Source organism: Triturus cristatus, chromosome 4_1, assembly GCF_964204655.1.
Source record: "Triturus cristatus chromosome 4_1, aTriCri1.1, whole genome shotgun sequence".
NCBI classification, from domain to species: Eukaryota; Metazoa; Chordata; class Amphibia; order Caudata; family Salamandridae; genus Triturus; species Triturus cristatus.
The window spans coordinates 1,197,438,202-1,197,462,428 of record NC_140585.1 but is presented as its reverse complement, the minus strand read 5'-3'; positions in this window follow the sequence as shown (position 1 = coordinate 1,197,462,428).

The window sequence follows — 24,227 nt, the reverse complement described above, 5'->3', positions numbered from 1 at the left end:
TCCATTTTCTGATGAAAAACGAGGACCCGTGACCTGTCGAACTTTCTACAGATGGTCAGAAATGGTAATTTTTTAATGTTTAATTTTTTGACTGTAAATGACTATTGCATGTGAATTATCATTTTTGGAACTAAAACAAGAGTGTTTAGAGTCATTGTAATGCCTGAAAATGGTCGAAATAGAAGCTTCTGAGTAGGAGAAAAAGTCTGTAAAAATGGCAATTTTGGTCACAATGAGGCTTTAAAAAGTAGTTATTCAACATGAGGCACAATCCAAATGACATTTTCAATGAATTTTTCTACAGTCCAAAAAATCAATTTTCTGATGAAAAACGAGGACCCGTGGCGTGTCGAACTTTCTCCAGATGGTCAGAAATGGTAATTTTTTAATGTTTAATTTTTTGACTGTAAATGACTATTGCATGTGAATTATCACTTTTGGAACTAAAACAAGAGTGTTTAGTGTCATTTTAATGTCTGAAATTGGTCGAAATAGAAGCTTGTTAGTAGGAGAAAAAGTCTGTAAAAATGGCAATTTTGGTGACATTGAGGCTTTAAAAAGTAGTTATTCAACATGAGGCACAATCCAAATGACATTTTCAATCAATTTTTCTACAGTCCAAAAAATCCATTTTCTGATGAAAAAAGAGGACCCGTTACCTGTCGAACTTTCTCCAGATGGTCAGAAATGGTAATTTATTAATGTTTAATTTTGTGACTGAAAATGACTATTGCATGTGAATTATCACTTTTGGAACTCAAGCAAGAGTGTATAGAGTCATTTTAATGCCTGAAATTGGTCAAAATAGAAGCTCCTGAGTAGGAGGAAAAGTCTGTAAAAATGGCAATTTTGGTCACAATGAGGCTTTAAAAAGTAGTTATTCAACATGAGGCACAATCCAAATGACATTTTCAATCAATTTTTCTACAGTCCAAAAATAAATTTTCTGTTGAAAATGAGGACCTGTGACCTGTCGAACTTTCTCCAGATGGTCAGAAATGGTAATTTTTGAATGTTTAATTTTTTGACTGTGAATGACTATTGCATGTGAATTATCACTTTTGGGACTAAAACAAGAGTGTTTAGAGTCATTGTAATGCCTGAAATTGGTCGAAATAGAAGCTTCTGAGTAGGAGAAAAAGTCTGTAAAAATGGCAATTTTGGTCACATTGAGGCTTTAAAAAGTAGTTATTCAACATGAGGCACAATCCAAATGATATTTTCAATCAATTTTTCTACAGTCCAAAAATTCCATTTTCTGATGAAAAACGAGGACCCGTGACCTGTCGAACTTTCTACAGATGGTCAGAAATGGTAATTTTTTAATGTTTAATTTTTTGACTGTAAATGACTATTGCATGTGAATTATCACTTTTAGACTAAAACAAGAGTGTTTAGTGTCATTTTAATGCGTGAAATTGGTCGAAATAGAAGCTTCTGAGTAGGAGAAAAAGTCTGTAAAAATGGAAATTTTGGTCACATTGAGGATTTAAAACGTAGTTATTCAACATGAGGCACATTCCAAATGACATTTTCAATCAATTTTTCTACAGTCCAAAAAATCTATTTTCTGATGAAAAAAGAGGACCCGTGACCTGTCGAACTTTCTCCAGATAGTCAGAAATGGTAATTTTTTAATGTTTAATTTTTTGACTGTAAATGACTATTGCATGTGAATTATCACTTTTGGAACTAAAACAAGAGTGTTTAGTGTCATTTTAATGCCTGAAATTGGTCGAAATAGAAGCTTGTGAGTAGGAGAAAAAGTCTGTAAAAATGGCAATTTTGGTCACATTGAGGCTTTAAAAAGTAGTTATTCAACATGAGGCACAATCCAAATGACATTTTCAATCAATTTTTCTACAGTCCAAAAATTCCATTTTCTGATGAAAAACGAGGACCCGTGACCTGTTGAACTTTCTACAGATGGTCAGAAATGGTAATTTTTTAATGTTTAATTTTTTGACTGTAAATGACTATTGCATGTGAATTATCATTTTTGGAACTAAAACAAGAGTGTTTAGAGTCATTGTAATGCCTGAAATTGGTCGAAATAGAAGCTTCTGAGTAGGAGAAAAAGTCTGTAAAAATGGCAATTTTGGTCACAATGAGGCTTTAAAAAGTAGTTATTCAACATGAGGCACAATCCAAATGACATTTTCAATGAATTTTTCTACAGTCCAAAAAATAAATTTTCTGTTGAAAAATGAGGACCCGTGACCTGTCGAACTTTCTCCAGATGGTCAGAAATGGTAATTTTTGAATGTTTAATTTTTTGACTGTAAATGACTATTGCATTTGAATAATCACTTTTAGACTAAAACAAGAGTGTTTAGTGTCATTTTAATGCCTGAAATTGGTCGAAATAGAAGCTTCTGAGTAGGAGAAAAAGTCTGTAAAAATGGAAATTTTGGTCACATTGAGGATTTAAAACGTAGTTATTCAACATGAGGCACAATCCAAATGACATTTTCAATCAATTTTTCTACAGTCCAAAAATTCCATTTTCTGATGAAAAACGAGGACCCGTGACCTGTCGAACTTTCTACAGATGGTCAGAAATGGTAATTTTTTAATGTTTAATTTTTTGACTGTAAATGACTATTGCATGTGAATTATCACTTTTAGACTAGAACAAGAGTGTTTAGTGTCATTTTAATGCGTGAAATTGGTCGAAATAGAAGCTTCTGAGTAGGAGAAAAAGTCTGTAAAAATGGAAATTTTGGTCACATTGAGGATTTAAAACGTAGTTATTCAACATGAGGCACATTCCAAATGACATTTTCAATCAATTTTTCTACAGTCCAAAAAATCTATTTTCTGATGAAAAAAGAGGACCCGTGACCTGTCGAACTTTCTCCAGATGGTCAGAAATGGTAATTTATTAATGTTTAATTTTGTGACTGAAAATGACTATTGCATGTGAATTATCACTTTTGGAACTCAAGCAAGAGTGTTTAGAATCATATGAATGCCAGAAATTGGTCGAAATAGAAGCCCCTGAGTAGGAGAAAAAGTCTGTAAAAATGGAAATTTTGGTCACATTGAGGATTTAAAAAGTAGTTATTCAACATGAGGCACAATCCAAATGACATTTTCAATCAATTTTTCTACAGTCCAAAAATCTATTTTCTGATGAAAAATGAGGACCCATGACCTGTCGAACTTTCTCCAGATGGTCAGAAATGGTAATTTTTGAATGTTCAATTTTTTGACTGTGAATGACTATTGCATGTGAATTATCATTTTTGGAACTAAAACAAGAGTGTTTAGAGTCATTGTAATGCCTGAAATTGGTCGAAATAGAAGCTTGTGAGTAGGAGAAAAAGTCTGTAAAACTGGCAATTTTGGTCACATTGAGGCTTTAAAAAGTAGTTATTCAACATGAGGCACAATCCAAATGACATTTTCAATCAATTTTTCTACAGTCCAAAAATTCCATTTTCTGATGAAAAACGAGGACCCGTGACCTGTCGAACTTTCTCCAGATGGTCAGAAATGGTAATTTTTTAATGTTTAATTTTTTGACTGTAAATGACTATTGCATGTGAATTATCACTTTTGGAACTAAAACAAGAGTGTTTAGTGTCATTTTAATGCCTGAAATTGGTCGAAATAGAAGCTTCTGAGTAGGAGAAAAAGTCTGTAAAAATGGAAATTTTGGTCACATTGAGGATTTAAAACGGAGTTATTCAACATGAGGCACAATCCAAATGACATTTTCAATCAATTTTTCTACAGTCCAAAAAATCAATTTTCTGATGAAAAACGAGGACCCGTGACCTGTCGAACTTTCTACAGATGGTCAGAAATGGTAATTTTTTAATGTTTAATTTTTTGACTGTAAATGATTATTGCATGTGAATAATCACTTTTAGACTAAAACAAGAGTGTTTAGTGTCATTTTAATGCCTGAAATTGGTCGAAATAGAAGCTTCTGAGTAGGAGAAAAAGTCTGTAAAAATGGAAATTTTGGTCACATTGAGGATTTAAAACGTGGTTATTCAACATGAGGCACTATCCAAATGACATTTTCAATCAATTTTTCTACAGTACAAAGAATCAATTTCCTGATGAAAAAAGAGGACCCGTGACCTGTCGAACGTTCTCCAGATGGTCAGAAATGGTAATTTATTAATGTTTAATTTTGTGACTGTGAATGACTATTGCATGTGAATTATCATTTTTGGAACTAAAACAAGAGTGTTTAGAGTCATTGTAATGCCTGAAATTGGTCGAAATAGAAGCTTCTGAGTAGGAGAAAAAGTGTGTAAAAATGGCAATTTTGGTCACATTGAGGCTTTAAAAAGTAGTTATTCAACATGAGGCACAATCCAAATGACATTTTCAATCAATTTTTCTACAGTCCAAAAATAAATTTTCTGTTGAAAATGAGGACCTGTGACCTGTCGAACTTTCTCCAGATGGTCAGAAATGGTAATTTTTGAATGTTTAATTTTTTGACTGTGAATGACTATTGCATGTGAATTATCACTTTTGGGACTAAAACAAGAGTGTTTAGAGTCATTGTAATGCCTGAAATTGGTCGAAATAGAAGCTTCTGAGTAGGAGAAAAAGTCTGTAAAAATGGCAATTTTGGTCACATTGAGGCTTTAAAAAGTAGTTATTCAACATGAGGCACAATCCAAATGATATTTTCAATCAATTTTTCTACAGTCCAAAAATTCCATTTTCTGATGAAAAACGAGGACCCGTGACCTGTCGAACTTTCTACAGATGGTCAGAAATGGTAATTTTTTAATGTTTAATTTTTTGACTGTAAATGACTATTGCATGTGAATTATCACTTTTAGACTAAAACAAGAGTGTTTAGTGTCATTTTAATGCGTGAAATTGGTCAAAATAGAAGCTTCTGAGTAGGAGAAAAAGTCTGTAAAAATGGAAATTTTGGTCACATTGAGGATTTAAAACGTAGTTATTCAACATGAGGCACATTCCAAATGACATTTTCAATCAATTTTTCTACAATCCAAAAAATCTATTTTCTGATGAAAAAAGAGGACCCGTGACCTGTCGAACTTTCTCCAGATGGTCAGAAATGGTAATTTATTAATGTTTAATTTTGTGACTGAAAATGACTATTGCATGTGAGTTATCACTTTTGGAACTCAAGCAAGAGTGTTTAGAGTCATTTGAATGCCTGAAATTGGTCGAAATAGAAGCTCCTGAGTAGGAGAAAAAGTCTGTAAAAATGGAAATTTTGGTCACATTGAGGATTTAAAAAGTAGTTATTCAACATGAGGCACAATCCAAATGACATTTTCAATCAATTTTTCTACAGTCCAAAAATCTATTTTCTGATGAAAAATGAGGACCCGTGACCTGTCGAACTTTCTCCAGATGGTCAGAAATGGTAATTTTTGAATGTTCAATTTTTTGACTGTGAATGACTATTGCATGTGAATTATCATTTTTGGAACTAAAACAAGAGTGTTTAGAGTCATTGTAATGCCTGAAATTAGTCGAAATAGAAGCTTGTGAGTAGGAGAAAAAGTCTGTAAAAATGGCAATTTTGGTCACATTGAGGCTTTAAAAAGTAGTTATTCAACATGAGGCACAATCCAAATGACATTTTCAATCAATTTTTCTACAGTCCCAAAATTCCATTTTCTGATGAAAAACGAGGACCCGTGACCTGTCGAACTTTCTACAGATGGTCAGAAATGGTAATTTTTTAATGTTTAATTTTTTGACTGTAAATGACTATTGCATGTGAATTATCATTTTTGGAACTAAAACAAGAGTGTTTAGAGTCATTGTAATGCCTGAAAATGGTCGAAATAGAAGCTTCTGAGTAGGAGAAAAAGTCTATAAAAATGGCAATTTTGGTCACAATGAGGCTTTAAAAAGTAGTTATTCAACATGAGGCACAATCCAAATGACATTTTCAATGAATTTTTCTACAGTCCAAAAAATCAATTTTCTGATGAAAAACGAGGACCCGTGGCGTGTCGAACTTTCTCCAGATGGTCAGAAATGGTAATTTTTTAATGTTTAATTTTTTGACTGTAAATGACTATTGCATGTGAATTATCACTTTTGGAACTAAAACAAGAGTGTTTAGTGTCATTTTAATGTCTGAAATTGGTCGAAATAGAAGCTTGTTAGTAGGAGAAAAAGTCTGTAAAAATGGCAATTTTGGTGACATTGAGGCTTTAAAAAGTAGTTATTCAACATGAGGCACAATCCAAATGACATTTTCAATCAATTTTTCTACAGTCCAAAAAATCCATTTTCTGATGAAAAAAGAGGACCCGTGACCTGTCGAACTTTCTCCAGATGGTCAGAAATGGTAATTTATTAATGTTTAATTTTGTGACTGAAAATGACTATTGCATGTGAATTATCACTTTTGGAACTCAAGCAAGAGTGTTTAGAGTCATTTTAATGCCTGAAATTGGTCAAAATAGAAGCTCCTGAGTAGGAGGAAAAGTCTGTAAAAATGGCAATTTTGGTCACAATGAGGCTTTAAAAAGTAGTTATTCAACATGAGGCACAATCCAAATGACATTTTCAATCAATTTTTCTACAGTCCAAAAATAAATTTTCTGTTGAAAATGAGGACCTGTGACCTGTCGAACTTTCTCCAGATGGTCAGAAATGGTAATTTTTGAATGTTTAATTTTTTGACTGTGAATGACTATTGCATGTGAATTATCACTTTTGGGACTAAAACAAGAGTGTTTAGAGTCATTGTAATGCCTGAAATTGGTCGAAATAGAAGCTTCTGAGTAGGAGAAAAAGTCTGTAAAAATGGCAATTTTGGTCACATTGAGGCTTTAAAAAGTAGTTATTCAACATGAGGCACAATCCAAATGATATTTTCAATCAATTTTTCTACAGTCCAAAAATTCCATTTTCTGATGAAAAACGAGGACCCGTGACCTGTCGAACTTTCTACAGATGGTCAGAAATGGTAATTTTTTAATGTTTAATTTTTTGACTGTAAATGACTATTGCATGTGAATTATCACTTTTAGACTAAAACAAGAGTGTTTAGTGTCATTTTAATGCGTGAAATTGGTCGAAATAGAAGCTTCTGAGTAGGAGAAAAAGTCTGTAAAAATGGAAATTTTGGTCACATTGAGGATTTAAAACGTAGTTATTCAACATGAGGCACATTCCAAATGACATTTTCAATCAATTTTTCTACAGTCCAAAAAATCTATTTTCTGATGAAAAAAGAGGACCCGTGACCTGTCGAACTTTCTCCAGATGGTCAGAAATGGTAATTTATTAATGTTTAATTTTGTGACTGAAAATGACTATTGCATGTGAATTATCACTTTTGGAACTCAAGCAAGAGTGTTTAGAATCATTTCAATGCCAGAAATTGGTCGAAATAGAAGCTCCTGAGTAGGAGAAAAAGTCTGTAAAAATGGAAATTTTGGTCACATTGAGGATTTAAAAAGTAGTTATTCAACATGAGGCACAATCCAAATGACATTTTCAATCAATTTTTCTACAGTCCAAAAATCTATTTTCTGATGAAAAATGAACTTTCTCCAGATGGTCAGAAATGGTAATTTTTGAATGTTCAATTTTTTGACTGTGAATGACTATTGCATGTGAATTATCATTTTTGGAACTAAAACAAGAGTGTTTAGAGTCATTCTAATGCCTGAAATTGGTCGAAATAGAAGCTTGTGAGTAGGAGAAAAAGTCTGTAAAAATGGCAATTTTGGTCACATTGAGGCTTTAAAAAGTAGTTATTCAACATGAGGCACAATCCAAATGATATTTTCAATCAATTTTTCTACAGTCCAAAAATTCCATTTTCTGATGAAAAACGAGGACCCGTGACCTGTCGAACTTTCTACAGATGGTCAGAAATGGTAATTTTTTAATGTTTAATTTTTTGACTGTAAATGACTATTGCATGTGAATTATCACTTTTAGACTAAAACAAGAGTGTTTAGTGTCATTTTAATGCGTGAAATTGGTCGAAATAGAAGCTTCTGAGTAGGAGAAAAAGTCTGTAAAAATGGAAATTTTGGTCACATTGAGGATTTAAAACGTAGTTATTCAACATGAGGCACATTCCAAATGACATTTTCAATCAATTTTTCTACAGTCCAAAAAATCTATTTTCTGATGAAAAAAGAGGACCCGTGACCTGTCGAACTTTCTCCAGATGGTCAGAAATGGTAATTTATTAATGTTTAATTTTGTGACTGAAAATGACTATTGCATGTGAATTATCACTTTTGGAACTCAAGCAAGAGTGTTTAGAATCATTTCAATGCCAGAAATTGGTCGAAATAGAAGCTTGTGAGTAGGAGAAAAAGTCTGTAAAAATGGCAATTTTGGTCACATTGAGGCTTTAAAAAGTAGTTATTCAACATGAGGCACAATCCAAATGACATTTTCAATCAATTTTTCTACAGTCCAAAAATCTATTTTCTGATGAAAAATGAGGACCCGTGACCTGTCGAACTTTCTCCAGATGGTCAGAAATGGTAATTTTTGAATGTTCAATTTTTTGACTGTGAATGAATATTGCATGTGAATTATCATTTTTGGAAGTAAAACAAGAGTGTTTAGAGTCATTGTAATGCCTGAAATTGGTCGAAATAGAAGCTTCTGAGTAGGAGAAAAAGTCTGTAAAAATGGCAATTTTGGTCACAATGAGGCTTTAAAAAGTAGTTATTCAACATGAGGCACAATCCAAATGACATTTTCAATGAATTTTTCTACAGTCCAAAAAATCAATTTTCTGATGAAAAACGAGGACCGGTGACCTGTCGAATTTTCTCCAGATGGTCAGAAATGGTAATTTTTTAATGTTTAATTTTTTGACTGTAAATGACTATTGCATGTGAATTATCACTTTTGGAACTAAAACAAGAGTGTTTAGTGTCATTTTAATGCCTGAAATTGGTCGAAATAGAAGCTTGTGAGTAGGAGAAAAAGTCTGTAAAAATGGCAATTTTGGTCACATTGAGGCTTTAAAAAGTAGTTATTCAACATGAGGCACAATCCAAATGACATTTTCAATCAATTTTTCTACAGTCCAAAAATTCCATTTTCTGATGAAAAACGAGGACCCGTGACCTGTCGAACTTTCTACAGATGGTCAGAAATGGTAATTTTTTAATGTTTAATTTTTTGACTGTAAATGACTATTGCATGTGAATTATCATTTTTGGAACTAAAACAAGAGTGTTTAGAGTCATTGTAATGCCTGAAATTGGTCGAAATAGAAGCTTCTGAGTAGGAGAAAAAGTCTGTAAAAATGGCAATTTTGGTCACAATGAGGCTTTAAAAAGTAGTTATTCAACATGAGGCACAATCCAAATGACATTTTCAATGAATTTTTCTACAGTCCAAAAAAAAAATTTTCTGTTGAAAAATGAGGACCCGTGACCTGTCGAACTTTCTCCAGATGGTCAGAAATGGTAATTTTTGAATGTTTAATTTTTTGACTGTAAATGACTATTGCATTTGAATAATCACTTTTAGACTAAAACAAGAGTGTTTAGTGTCATTTTAATGCCTGAAATTGGTCGAAATAGAAGCTTCTGAGTAGGAGAAAAAGTCTGTAAAAATGGAAATTTTGGTCACATTGAGGATTTAAAACGTAGTTATTCAACATGAGGCACAATCCAAATGACATTTTCAATCAATTTTTCTACAGTCCAAAAATTCCATTTTCTGATGAAAAACGAGGACCCGTGACCTGTCGAACTTTCTACAGATGGTCAGAAATGGTAATTTTTTAATGTTTAATTTTTTGACTGTAAATGACTATTGCATGTGAATAATCACTTTTAGACTAAAACAAGAGTGTTTAGTGTCATTTTAATGCCTGAAATTGGTCGAAATAGAAGCTTCTGAGTAGGAGAAAAAGTCTGTAAAAATGGAAATTTTGGTCACATTGAGGATTTAAAACGTAGTTATTCAACATGAGGCACAATCCAAATGACATTTTCAATCAATTTTTCTACAGTACAAAGAATCAATTTCCTGATGAAAAAAGAGGACCCGTGACCTGTCGAACGTTCTCCAGATGGTCAGAAATGGTAATTTATTAATGTTTAATTTTGTGACTGTGAATGACTATTGCATGTGAATTATCATTTTTGGAACTAAAACAATAGTGTTTAGAGTCATTGTAATGCCTGAAATTGGTCGAAATAGAAGCTTCTGAGTAGGAGAAAAAGTACGTAAAAATGGCAATTTTGGTCACAATGAGGCTTTAAAAAGTAGTTATTCAACATGAGGCACAATCCAAATGACATTTTCAATGAATTTTTCTACAGTCCAAAAAATCAATTTTCTGATGAAAAACGAGGACCGGTGACCTGTCCAATTTTCTCCAGATGGTCAGAAATGGTAATTTTTTAATGTTTAATTTTTTGACTGTAAATGACTATTGCATGTGAATTATCACTTTTAGACTAAAACAAGAGTGTTTAGTGTCATTCTAATGCCTGAAATTGGTCGAAATAGAAGCTTCTGAGTAGGAGAAAAAGTCTGTAAAAATTGAAATTTTGGTCACATTGAGGATTTAAAACGTAGTTATTCAACATGAGGCACAATCCAAATGACATTTTCAATCAATTTTTCTACAGTCCAAAAAATCAATTTTCTGATGAAAAAAGAGGACCCGTGACCTGTAGAACTTTCTCCAGATGGTCAGAAATGGTAATTTATTAATGTTTAATTTTGTGACTGAAAATTAGTATTGCATGTGAATTATCACTTTTGGAACTCAAGCAAGAGTGTTTAGAGTCATTTGCATGCCTGAAATTGGTCGAAATAGAAGCTCCTGAGTAGGAGAAAAAGTCTGTAAAAATGGCAATTTTGGTCACAATGAGGCTTTAAAAAGTAGTTATTCAACATGAGGCACAATCCAAATGACATTTTCAATCAATTTTTCTACAGTCCAAAAATCTATTTTCTGATGAAAAATGAGGACCCGTGACCTGTCGAACTTTCTCCAGATGGTCAGAAATGGTAATTTATTAATGTTTAATTTTGTGACTGAAAATGACTATTGCATGTGAATTATCACTTTTGGAACTCAAGCAAGAGTGTTTAGAATCATATGAATGCCAGAAATTGGTCGAAATAGAAGCCCCTGAGTAGGAGAAAAAGTCTGTAAAAATGGCAATTTTGGTCACAATGAGGCTTTAAAAAGTAGTTATTCAACATGAGGCACAATCCAAATGACATTTTCAATCAATTTTTCTACAGTCCAAAAATCTATTTTCTGATGAAAAATGAGGACCCGTGACCTGTCGAACTTTCTACAGATGGTCAGAAATGGTAATTTTTTAATGTTTAATTTTTTGACTGTAAATGACTATTGCATGTGAATTATCACTTTTAGACTAAAACAAGAGTGTTTAGTGTCATTTTAATGCGTGAAATTGGTCGAAATAGAAGCTTCTGAGTAGGAGAAAAAGTCTGTAAAAATGGAAATTTTGGTCACATTGAGGATTTAAAACGTAGTTATTCAACATGAGGCACATTCCAAATGACATTTTCAATCAATTTTTCTACAGTCCAAAAAATCTATTTTCTGATGAAAAAAGAGGACCCGTGACCTGTCGAACTTTCTCCAGATGGTCAGAAATGGTAATTTTTTAATGTTTAATTTTTTGACTGTAAATGACTATTGCATGTGAATTATCACTTTTAGACTAAAACAAGAGTGTTTAGAGTCATTCTAATGCCTGAAATTGGTCGAAATAGAAGCTTGTGAGTAGGAGAAAAAGTCTGTAAAAATGGCAATTTTGGTCACATTGAGGCTTTAAAAAGTAGTTATTCAACATGAGGCACAATCCAAATGATATTTTCAATCAATTTTTCTACAGTCCAAAAATTCCATTTTCTGATGAAAAACGAGGACCCGTGACCTGTCGAACTTTCTACAGATGGTCAGAAATGGTAATTTTTTAATGTTTAATTTTTTGACTGTAAATGACTATTGCATGTGAATTATCACTTTTAGACTAAAACAAGAGTGTTTAGTGTCATTTTAATGCGTGAAATTGGTCGAAATAGAAGCTTCTGAGTAGGAGAAAAAGTCTGTAAAAATGGAAATTTTGGTCACATTGAGGATTTAAAACGTAGTTATTCAACATGAGGCACATTCCAAATGACATTTTCAATCAATTTTTCTACAGTCCAAAAAATCTATTTTCTGATGAAAAAAGAGGACCCGTGACCTGTCGAACTTTCTCCAGATGGTCAGAAATGGTAATTTATTAATGTTTAATTTTGTGACTGAAAATGACTATTGCATGTGAATTATCACTTTTGGAACTCAAGCAAGAGTGTTTAGAGTCATTTGAATGCCTGAAATTGGTCGAAATAGAAGCTCCTGAGTAGGAGAAAAAGTCTGTAAAAATGGAAATTTTGGTCACATTGAGGATTTAAAAAGTAGTTATTCAACAAGAGGCACAATCCAAATGACATTTTCAATCAATTTTTCTACAGTCCAAAAATCTATTTTCTGATGAAAAATGAGGACCCGTGACCTGTCGAACTTTCTCCAGATGGTCAGAAATGGTAATTTTTGAATGTTCAATTTTTTGACTGTGAATGACTATTGCATGTGAATTATCATTTTTGGAACTGAAACAAGAGTGTTTAGAGTCATTGTAATGCCTGAAATTGGTCGAAATAGAAGCTTGTGAGTAGGAGAAAAAGTCTGTAAAAATGGCAATTTTGGTCACATTGAGGCTTTAAAAAGTAGTTATTCAACATGAGGCACAATCCAAATGACATTTTCAATCAATTTTTCTACAGTCCAAAAATTCCATTTTCTGATGAAAAACGAGGACCCGTGACCTGTCGAACTTTCTCCAGATGGTCAGAAATGGTAATTTTTTAATGTTTAATTTTTTGACTGTAAATGACTATTGCATGTGAATTATCACTTTTGGAACTAAAACAAGAGTGTTTAGTGTCATTTTAATGCCTGAAATTGGTCGAAATAGAAGCTTCTGAGTAGGAGAAAAAGTCTGTAAAAATGGAAATTTTGGTCACATTGAGGATTTAAAACGTAGTTATTCAACATGAGGCACAATTCAAATGACATTTTCAATCAATTTTTCTACAGTCCAAAAAATCCATTTTCTGATGAAAAACGAGGACCCGTGACCTGTCGAACTTTCTCCAGATGGTCAGAAATGGTAATTTTTTAATGTTTAATTTTTTGACTGTAAATGACTATTGCTTGTGAATTATCACTTTTGGAACTAAAAGAAGAGTGTTTGGAGTCATGTTAATGCCTGAAATTGGTCGAAATAGAAGTTTCTGAGGAGGAGAAAAAGTCTGTAAAAATTGTAATTTTGGTCACATTGAGGCTTTAAAAAGTAGTTATTCAACATGAGGCACAATCCAAATGACATTTTCAATCAATTTTTCTACAGTCCAAAAATCTATTTTCTGATGAAAAATGAGGACCCGTGACCTGTCGAACTTTCTCCAGATGGTCAGAAATGGTAATTTTTGAATGTTTAATTTTTTGACTGTGAATGACTATTGCATGTGAATTATCATTTTTGGAACTAAAACAAGAGTGTTTAGAGTCATTGTAATGCCTGAAAATGGTCGAAATAGAAGCTTCTGAGTAGGAGAAAAAGTCTGTAAAAATGGCAATTTTGGTCACAATGAGGCTTTAAAAAGTAGTTATTCAACATGAGGCACAATCCAAATGACATTTTCAATGAATTTTTCTACAGTCCAAAAAATCAATTTTCTGATGAAAAACGAGGACCCGTGGCCTGTCGAACTTTCTCCAGATGGTCAGAAATGGTAATTTTTTAATGTTTAATTTTTTGACTGTAAATGACTATTGCATGTGAATTATCACTTTTGGAACTAAAACAAGAGTGTTTAGTGTCATTTTAATGCCTGAAATTGGTCGAAATAGAAGCTTGTGAGTAGGAGAAAAAGTCTGTAAAAATGGCAATTTTGGTCACATTGAGGCTTTAAAAAGTAGTTATTCAACATGAGGCACAATCCAAATGACATTTTCAATCAATTTTTCTACAGTCCAAAAAATCCATTTTCTGATGAAAAAAGCGGACCCGTGACCTGTCGAACTTTCTCCAGATGGTCAGAAATGGTAATTTATTAATGTTTAATGTTGTGACTAAAAATGACTATTGCATGTGAATTATCACTTTTGGAACTCAAGCAAGAGTGTTTAGAGTCATTTTAATGCCTGAAATTGGTCAAAATAGAAGCTCCTGAGTAGGAGAAAAAGTCTGTAAAAAAGGCAATTTTGGTCAAAATGAGGCTTTAACAAGTAGTTATTCAACATGAGGCACAATCCAAATGACATTTTCAATCAATTTTTCTCCAGTCCAAAAAATCCATTTTCTGATGAAAAACGAGGACCCGTGACCTGTCAAACTTTCTCCAGATGGTCAGAAATGGTAATTTTTTAATGTTTAATTTTTTGACTGTAAATGACTATTGCTTGTGAATTATCACTTTTGGAACTAAAAGAAGAGTGTTTAGAGTCATTTTAATGCCTGAAATTGGTCGAAATAGAAGCTTCTGAGTAGGAGAAAAAGTGTGTAAAAATGGCAATTTTGGTCACATTGAGGCTTTAAAAAGTAGTTATTCAACATGAGGCACAATCCAAATGACATTTTCAATCAATTTTTCTCCAGTCCAAAAAATCCATTTTCTGATGAAAAACGAGGACCCGTGACCTGTCGAACTTTCTACAGATGGTCAGAAATGGTAATTTATTAATGTTTAATTTTGTGACTGAAAATGACTATTGCATGTGAATTATCACTTTTGGAACTCAAGCAAGAGTGTTTAGAGTCATTTGAATGCCTGAAATTGGTCGAAATAGAAGCTCCTGAGTAGGAGAAAAAGTCTGTAAAAATGGAAATTTTGGTCACATTGAGGATTTAAAAAGTAGTTATTCAACATGAGGCACAATCCAAATGACATTTTCAATCAATTTTTCTACAGTCCAAAAATCTATTTTCTGATGAAAAATGAGGACCCGTGACCTGTCGAACTTTCTCCAGATGGTCAGAAATGGTAATTTTTGAATGTTCAATTTTTTGACTGTGAATGACTATTGCATGTGAATTATCATTTTTGGAACTGAAACAAGAGTGTTTAGAGTCATTGTAATGCCTGAAATTGGTCGAAATAGAAGCTTGTGAGTAGGAGAAAAAGTCTGTAAAAACTGGCAATTTTGGTCACATTGAGGCTTTAAAAAGTAGTTATTCAACATGAGGCACAATCCAAATGACATTTTCAATCAATTTTTCTACAGTCCAAAAATTCCATTTTCTGATGAAAAACGAGGACCCGTGACCTGTCGAACTTTCTCCAGATGGTCAGAAATGGTAATTTTTTAATGTTTAATTTTTTGACTGTAAATGACTATTGCATGTGAATTATCACTTTTGGAACTAAAACAAGAGTGTTTAGTGTCATTTTAATGCCTGAAATTGGTCGAAATAGAAGCTTCTGAGTAGGAGAAAAAGTCTGTAAAAATGGAAATTTTGGTCACATTGAGGATTTAAAACGTAGTTATTCAACATGAGGCACAATTCAAATGACATTTTCAATCAATTTTTCTACAGTCCAAAAAATCCATTTTCTGATGAAAAACGAGGACCCGTGACCTGTCGAACTTTCTCCAGATGGTCAGAAATGGTAATTTTTTAATGTTTAATTTTTTGACTGTAAATGACTATTGCTTGTGAATTATCACTTTTGGAACTAAAAGAAGAGTGTTTGGAGTCATGTTAATGCCTGAAATTGGTCGAAATAGAAGTTTCTGAGGAGGAGAAAAAGTCTGTAAAAATTGTAATTTTGGTCACATTGAGGCTTTAAAAAGTAGTTATTCAACATGAGGCACAATCCAAATGACATTTTCAATCAATTTTTCTACAGTCCAAAAATCTATTTTCTGATGAAAAATGAGGACCCGTGACCTGTCGAACTTTCTCCAGATGGTCAGAAATGGTAATTTTTGAATGTTTAATTTTTTGACTGTGAATGACTATTGCATGTGAATTATCATTTTTGGAACTAAAACAAGAGTGTTTAGAGTCATTGTAATGCCTGAAAATGGTCGAAATAGAAGCTTCTGAGTAGGAGAAAAAGTCTGTAAAAATGGCAATTTTGGTCACAATGAGGCTTTAAAAAGTAGTTATTCAACATGAGGCACAATCCAAATGACATTTTCAATGAATTTTTCTACAGTCCAAAAAATCAATTTTCTGATGAAAAACGAGGACCCGTGGCCTGTCGAACTTTCTCCAGATGGTCAGAAATGGTAATTTTTTAATGTTTAATTTTTTGACTGTAAATGACTATTGCATGTGAATTATCACTTTTGGAACTAAAACAAGAGTGTTTAGTGTCATTTTAATGCCTGAAATTGGTCGAAATAGAAGCTTGTGAGTAGGAGAAAAAGTCTGTAAAAATGGCAATTTTGGTCACATTGAGGCTTTAAAAAGTAGTTATTCAACATGAGGCACAATCCAAATGACATTTTCAATCAATTTTTCTACAGTCCAAAAAATCCATTTTCTGATGAAAAAAGAGGACCCGTGACCTGTCGAACTTTCTCCAGATGGTCAGAAATGGTAATTTATTAATGTTTAATCTTGTGACTAAAAATGACTATTGCATGTGAATTATCACGTTTGGAACTCAAGCAAGAGTGTTTAGAGTCATTTTAATGCCTGAAATTGGTCAAAATAGAAGCTCCTGAGTAGGAGAAAAAGTCTGTAAAAAAGGCAATTTTGGTCAAAATGAGGCTTTAACAAGTAGTTATTCAACATGAGGCACAATCCAAATGACATTTTCAATCAATTTTTCTCCAGTCCAAAAAATCCATTTTCTGATGAAAAACGAGGACCCGTGACCTGTCGAACTTTCTCCAGATGGTCAGAAATGGTAATTTTTTAATGTTTAATTTTTTGACTGTAAATGACTATTGCTTGTGAATTATCACTTTTGGAACTAAAAGAAGAGTGTTTAGAGTCATTTTAATGCCTGAAATTGGTCGAAATAGAAGCTTCTGAGTAGGAGAAAAAGTGTGTAAAAATGGCAATTTTGGTCACATTGAGGCTTTAAAAAGTAGTTATTCAACATGAGGCACAATCCAAATGACATTTTCAATCAATTTTTCTACAGTCCAAAAATAAATTTTCTGTTGAAAATGAGGACCTGTGACCTGTCGAACTTTCTCCAGATGGTCAGAAATGGTAATTTTTGAATGTTTAATTTTTTGACTGTGAATGACTATTGCATGTGAATTATCACTTTTGGGACTAAAACAAGAGTGTTTAGAGTCATTGTAATGCCTGAAATTGGTCGAAATAGAAGCTTCTGAGTAGGAGAAAAAGTCTGTAAAAATGGCAATTTTGGTCACATTGAGGCTTTAAAAAGTAGTTATTCAACATGAGGCACAATCCAAATGATATTTTCAATCAATTTTTCTACAGTCCAAAAATTCCATTTTCTGATGAAAAACGAGGACCCGTGACCTGTCGAACTTTCTACAGATGGTCAGAAATGGTAATTTTTTAATGTTTAATTTTTTGACTGTAAATGACTATTGCATGTGAATTATCACTTTTAGACTAAAACAAGAGTGTTTAGTGTCATTTTAATGCGTGAAATTGGTCGAAATAGAAGCTTCTGAGTAGGAGAAAAAGTCTGTAAAAATGGCAATTTTGGTCACATTGAGGCTTTAAAAAGTAGTTATTCAACATGAGGCACAATCCAAATGACATTTTCAATCAATTTTTCTACAGTCCAAAAAATCCATTTTCTGATGAAAAAAGAGGACCCGTGACCTGTCGAACTTTCTCCAGATGGTCAGAAATGGTAATTTATTAATGTTTAATGTTGTGACTAAAAATGACTATTGCATGTGAATTATCACTTTTGGAACTCAAGCAAGAGTGTTTAGAGTCATTTTAATGCCTGAAATTGGTCAAAATAGAAGCTCCTGAGTAGGAGAAAAAGTCTGTAAAAAAGGCAATTTTGGTCAAAATGAGGCTTTAACAAGTAGTTATTCAACATGAGGCACAATCCAAATGACATTTTCAATCAATTTTTCTCCAGTCCAAAAAATCCATTTTCTGATGAAAAACGAGGACCCGTGACCTGTCAAACTTTCTCCAGATGGTCAGAAATGGTAATTTTTTAATGTTTAATTTTTTGACTGTAAATGACTATTGCTTGTGAATTATCACTTTTGGAACTAAAAGAAGAGTGTTTAGAGTCATTTTAATGCCTGAAATTGGTCGAAATAGAAGCTTCTGAGTAGGAGAAAAAGTGTGTAAAAATGGCAATTTTGGTCACATTGAGGCTTTAAAAAGTAGTTATTCAACATGAGGCACAATCCAAATGACATTTTCAATCAATTTTTCTCCAGTCCAAAAAATCCATTTTCTGATGAAAAACGAGGACCCGTGACCTGTCGAACTTTCTACAGATGGTCAGAAATGGTAATTTTTTAATGTTTAATTTTTTGACTGTAAATGACTATTGCATGTGAATTATCACTTTTAGACTAAAACAAGAGTGTTTAGTGTCATTTTAATGCGTGAAATTGGTCGAAATAGAAGCTTCTGAGTAGGAGAAAAAGTCTGTAAAAATGGAAATTTTGGTCACATTGAGGATTTAAAACGTAGTTATTCAACATGAGGCACATTCCAAATGACATTTTCAATCAATTTTTCTACAGTCCAAAAAATCTATTTTCTGATGAAAAAAGAGGACCCGTGACCTGTCGAACTTTCTCCAGATGGTCAGAAATGGTAATTTATTAATGTTTAATTTTGTGACTGAAAATGACTATTGCATGTGAATTATCACTTTTGGAACTCAAGCAAGAGTGTTTAGAGTCATTTGAATGCCTGAAATTGGTCGAAATAGAAGCTCCTGAGAAGGAGAAAAAGTCTGTAAAAATGGAAATTTTGGTCACATTGAGGATTTAAAAAGTAGTTATTCAACATGAGGCACAATCCAAATGACATTTTCAATCAATTTTTCTACAGTCCAAAAATCTATTTTCTGATGAAAAATGAGGACCCGTGACCTGTCGAACTTTCTCCAGATGGTCAGAAATGGTAATTTTTGAATGTTCAATTTTTTGACTGTGAATGACTATTGCATGTGAATTATCATTTTTGGAACTGAAACAAGAGTGTTTAGAGTCATTGTAATGCCTGAAATTGGTCGAAATAGAAGCTTGTGAGTAGGAGAAAAAGTCTGTAAAAATGGCAATTTTGGTCACATTGAGGCTTTAAAAAGTAGTTATTCAACATGAGGCACAATCCAAATGACATTTTCAATCAATTTTTCTACAGTCCAAAAATTCCATTTTCTGATGAAAAACGAGGACCCGTGACCTGTCGAACTTTCTCCAGATGGTCAGAAATGGTAATTTTTTAATGTTTAATTTTTTGACTGTAAATGACTATTGCATGTGAATTATCACTTTTGGAACTAAAACAAGAGTGTTTAGTGTCATTTTAATGCCTGAAATTGGTCGAAATAGAAGCTTGTGAGTAGGAGAAAAAGTCTGTAAAAATGGCAATTTTGGTCACATTGAGGCTTTAAAAAGTAGTTATTCAACATGAGGCACAATCCAAATGACATTTTCAATCAATTTTTCTACAGTCCAAAAATTCCATTTTCTGATGAAAAACGAGGACCCGTGACCTGTCGAACTTTCTACAGATGGTCAGAAATGGTAATTTTTTAATGTTTAATTTTTTGACTGTAAATGACTATTGCATGTGAATTATCATTTTTGGAACTAAAACAAGAGTGTTTAGAGTCATTGTAATGCCTGAAAATGGTCGAAATAGAAGCTTCTGAGTAGGAGAAAAAGTCTGTAAAAATGGCAATTTTGGTCACAATGAGGCTTTAAAAAGTAGTTATTCAACATGAGGCACAATCCAAATGACATTTTCAATGAATTTTTCTACAGTCCAAAAAATCAATTTTCTGATGAAAAACGAGGACCCGTGGCGTGTCGAACTTTCTCCAGATGGTCAGAAATGGTAATTTTTTAATGTTTAATTTTTTGACTGTAAATGACTATTGCATGTGAATTATCACTTTTGGAACTAAAACAAGAGTGTTTAGTGTCATTTTGATGTCTGAAATTGGTCGAAATAGAAGCTTGTTAGTAGGAGAAAAAGTCTGTAAAAATGGCAATTTTGGTCACATTGAGGCTTTAAAAAGTAGTTATTCAACATGAGGCACAATCCAAATGACATTTTCAATCAATTTTTCTACAGTCCAAAAATAAATTTTCTGTTGAAAATGAGGACCTGTGACCTGTCGAACTTTCTCCAGATGGTCAGAAATGGTAATTTTTGAATGTTTAATTTTTTGACTGTGAATGACTATTGCATGTGAATTATCACTTTTGGGACTAAAACAAGAGTGTTTAGAGTCATTGTAATGCCTGAAATTGGTCGAAATAGAAGCTTCTGAGTAGGAGAAAAAGTCTGTAAAAATGGCAATTTTGGTCACATTGAGGCTTTAAAAAGTAGTTATTCAACATGAGGCACAATCCAAATGATATTTTCAATCAATTTTTCTACAGTCCAAAAATTCCATTTTCTGATGAAAAACGAGGACCCGTGACCTGTCGAACTTTCTACAGATGGTCAGAAATGGTAATTTTTTAATGTTTAATTTTTTGACTGTAAATGACTATTGCATGTGAATTATCACTTTTAGACTAAAACAAGAGTGTTTAGTGTCATTTTAATGCGTGAAATTGGTCGAAATAGAAGCTTCTGAGTAGGAGAAAAAGTCTGTAAAAATGGCAATTTTGGTCACATTGAGGCTTTAAAAAGTAGTTATTCAACATGAGGCACAATCCAAATGACATTTTCAATCAATTTTTCTACAGTCCAAAAAATCCATTTTCTGATGAAAAAAGAGGACCCGTGACCTGTCGAACTTTCTCCAGATGGTCAGAAATGGTAATTTATTAATGTTTAATGTTGTGACTAAAAATGACTATTGCATGTGAATTATCACTTTTGGAACTCAAGCAAGAGTGTTTAGAGTCATTTTAATGCCTGAAATTGGTCAAAATAGAAGCTCCTGAGTAGGAGAAAAAGTCTGTAAAAAAGGCAATTTTGGTCAAAATGAGGCTTTAACAAGTAGTTATTCAACATGAGGCACAATCCAAATGACATTTTCAATCAATTTTTCTCCAGTCCAAAAAATCCATTTTCTGATGAAAAACGAGGACCCGTGACCTGTCAAACTTTCTCCAGATGGTCAGAAATGGTAATTTTTTAATGTTTAATTTTTTGACTGTAAATGACTATTGCTTGTGAATTATCACTTTTGGAACTAAAAGAAGAGTGTTTAGAGTCATTTTAATGCCTGAAATTGGTCGAAATAGAAGCTTCTGAGTAGGAGAAAAAGTGTGTAAAAATGGCAATTTTGGTCACATTGAGGCTTTAAAAAGTAGTTATTCAACATGAGGCACAATCCAAATGACATTTTCAATCAATTTTTCTCCAGTCCAAAAAATCCATTTTCTGATGAAAAACGAGGACCCGTGACCTGTCGAACTTTCTACAGATGGTCAGAAATGGTAATTTTTTAATGTTTAATTTTTTGACTGTAAATGACTATTGCATGTGAATTATCACTTTTAGACTAAAACAAGAGTGTTTAGTGTCATTTTAATGCGTGAAATTGGTCGAAATAGAAGCTTCTGAGTAGGAGAAAAAGTCTGTAAAAATGGAAATTTTGGTCACATTGAGGATTTAAAACGTAGTTATTCAACATGAGGCACATTCCAAATGACATTTTCAATCAATTTTTCTACAGTCCAAAAAATCTATTTTCTGATGAAAAAAGAGGACCCGTGACCTGTTGAACTTTCTCCAGATGGTCAGAAATGGTAATTTATTAATGTTTAATTTTGTGACTGAAAATGACTATTGCATGTGAATTATCACTTTTGGAACTCAAGCAAGAGTGTTTAGAGTCATTTGAATGCCTGAAATTGGTCGAAATAGAAGCTCCTGAGTAGGAGAAAAAGTCTGTAAAAATGGAAATTTTGGTCACATTGAGGATTTAAAAAGTAGTTATTCAACATGAGGCACAATCCAAATGACATTTTCAATCAATTTTTCTACAGTCCAAAAATCTATTTTCTGATGAAAAATGAGGACCCGTGACCTGTCGAACTTTCTCCAGATGGTCAGAATTGGTAATTTTTGAATGTTCAATTTTTTGACTGTGAATGACTATTGCATGTGAATTATCATTTTTGGAACTGAAACAAGAGTGTTTAGAGTCATTGTAATGCCTGAAATTGGTCGAAATAGAAGCTTGTGAGTAGGAGAAAAAGTCTGTAAAAATGGCAATTTTGGTCACATTGAGGCTTTAAAAAGTAGTTATTCAACATGAGGCACAATCCAAATGACATTTTCAATCAATTTTTCTACAGTCCAAAAATTCCATTTTCTGATGAAAAACGAGGACCCGTGACCTGTCGAACTTTCTCCAGATGGTCAGAAATGGTAATTTTTTAATGTTTAATTTTTTGACTGTAAATGACTATTGCATGTGAATTATCACTTTTGGAACTAAAACAAGAGTGTTTAGTGTCATTTTAATGCCTGAAATTGGTCGAAATAGAAGCTTGTGAGTAGGAGAAAAAGTCTGTAAAAATGGCAATTTTGGTCACATTGAGGCTTTAAAAAGTAGTTATTCAACATGAGGCACAATCCAAATGACATTTTCAATCAATTTTTCTACAGTCCAAAAATTCCATTTTCTGATGAAAAACGAGGACCCGTGACCTGTCGAACTTTCTACAGATGGTCAGAAATGGTAATTTTTTAATGTTTAATTTTTTGACTGTAAATGACTATTGCATGTGAATTATCATTTTTGGAACTAAAACAAGAGTGTTTAGAGTCATTGTAATGCCTGAAAATGGTCGAAATAGAAGCTTCTGAGTAGGAGAAAAAGTCTGTAAAAATGGCAATTTTGGTCACAATGAGGCTTTAAAAAGTAGTTATTCAACATGAGGCACAATCCAAATGACATTTTCAATGAATTTTTCTACAGTCCAAAAAATCAATTTTCTGATGAAAAACGAGGACCCGTGGCGTGTCGAACTTTCTCCAGATGGTCAGAAATGGTAATTTTTTAATGTTTAATTTTTTGACTGTAAATGACTATTGCATGTGAATTATCACTTTTGGAACTAAAACAAGAGTGTTTAGTGTCATTTTAATGTCTGAAATTGGTCGAAATAGAAGCTTGTTAGTAGGAGAAAAAGTCTGTAAAAATGGCAATTTTGGTGACATTGAGGCTTTAAAAAGTAGTTATTCAACATGAGGCACAATCCAAATGACATTTTCAATCAATTTTTCTACAGTCCAAAAAATCCATTTTCTGATGAAAAAAGAGGACCCGTTACCTGTCGAACTTTCTCCAGATGGTCAGAAATGGTAATTTATTAATGTTTAATTTTGTGACTGAAAATGACTATTGCATGTGAATTATCACTTTTGGAACTCAAGCAAGAGTGTTTAGAGTCATTTTAATGCCTGAAATTGGTCAAAATAGAAGCTCCTGAGTAGGAGGAAAAGTCTGTAAAAATGGCAATTTTGGTCACAATGAGGCTTTAAAAAGTAGTTATTCAACATGAGGCACAATCCAAATGACATTTTCAATCAATTTTTCTACAGTCCAAAAATAAATTTTCTGTTGAAAATGAGGACCTGTGACCTGTCGAACTTTCTCCAGATGGTCAGAAATGGTAATTTTTGAATGTTTAATTTTTTGACTGTGAATGACTATTGCATGTGAATTATCACTTTTGGGACTAAAACAAGAGTGTTTAGAGTCATTGTAATGCCTGAAATTGGTCGAAATAGAAGCTTCTGAGTAGGAGAAAAAGTCTGTAAAAATGGCAATTTTGGTCACATTGAGGCTTTAAAAAGTAGTTATTCAACATGAGGCACAATCCAAATGATATTTTCAATCAATTTTTCTACAGTCCAAAAATTCCATTTTCTGATGAAAAACGAGGACCCGTGACCTGTCGAACTTTCTACAGATGGTCAGAAATGGTAATTTTTTAATGTTTAATTTTTTGACTGTAAATGACTATTGCATGTGAATTATCACTTTTAGACTAAAACAAGAGTGTTTAGTGTCATTTTAATGCGTGAAATTGGTCGAAATAGAAG